This window comes from Pteronotus mesoamericanus, unplaced genomic scaffold (genome assembly GCF_021234165.1).
Source record: "Pteronotus mesoamericanus isolate MK-2021 breed Mesoamerican mustached bat unplaced genomic scaffold, CSHL_Meso_final contig_50, whole genome shotgun sequence".
Classification (NCBI taxonomy): Eukaryota; Metazoa; Chordata; class Mammalia; order Chiroptera; family Mormoopidae; genus Pteronotus; species Pteronotus mesoamericanus.
Genome location: NW_026555186.1, coordinates 15,572,308 through 15,573,456, shown reverse-complemented (window position 1 = coordinate 15,573,456; position 1,149 = coordinate 15,572,308).

The window sequence follows — 1,149 nt, the reverse complement described above, 5'->3', positions numbered from 1 at the left end:
TCCTGATCCCAGGAGCCGTTGACTGTGACCTTTCTCCAAATAGGAGAAATGTGATTCAGCAGATGTGATTTAGGTAAAGATCTGAGATGGATTTATCCTGGATTAACTACTTGGCTTTGAATGCATCACCAATGTCCCTACAAAAGAGAGGCAGAGGAGATTAGATCCACGCACAGGGAGAAGCCACGTGAAGACGGGCAGAGGCTGGAGGGACTCAGCCACAAGCCCGGGGCGCCTGAACACCAGCAGCTGGGGACGGCGGGCCGGTCCGCTGGAGCCTCTGAGGGAGCAAGATCTCCACATCAAACTTCTGGTCTCCAGAAATGGGAGAAAATACGTTTCTGTTGCTGTGTGTGGTAATTTGTCACAGTGGCCCCGGAACACTCACATGCTCACCCTTTGGGGATCCTGCCCAGGAGGGTGACTACTCAGGGCTGCTGGCTACCCCTTCCAGGCTGGGCAAGCACCCACAGGCCTGCTCCCTAGCCAGCTGGGCGGCTGTTCCAGGGCAGGGACATGTGGACATGTGGGACGGACATGCTGGGGTCCTCAGAAGCACAAAGTAAAATTCAGGTGTTGTCCATACCTGTCTCTAGGCCTCCTCTGACCACTCTGTTCCAGACTCAAAACCCCCACAGCTGACTGGTTACTTTCTCACTGCGCTCCCCCACCCCCACTGTGTCCCCATCCTCTGTGTGAGCTTAGAGCCATGCCTGCCAGCTGCCCCTCAGGGTCCTGATTCACATGAAAGGCCAGGGGCTGCTTTTTGATCTGGGGTGAAAACAGGCAAAGGAGGGTTCAGGAGGCTTGCAGAGGCAGCTGGCACCCTCTCCCTCAGTGAGGGATTCTCGGGCAGCCACACACCTCTGTTTCCTCAACGTCTCTCGTTTCTCAGAAGAGATAGTTATCTGTGATAACAGCGATCCAATCGTCACAGCCTGACTTTCTGATGGGCACAGAACCCATTCTTCTCATTCTGAGCATTTACAGGTGTCCCAATACATTTATACTGATTTCAAAACAGTCAAATCCTGATTTTTTTCCCCCAACACACAGTGCCGTGAACATACTTGGGTTCCAGTGCGTCTGGCAGAGGAGGATGAGGGTCCAGTTTCAGGAAGCTCCTCAACCCTGGTGGCTTCTAACAGC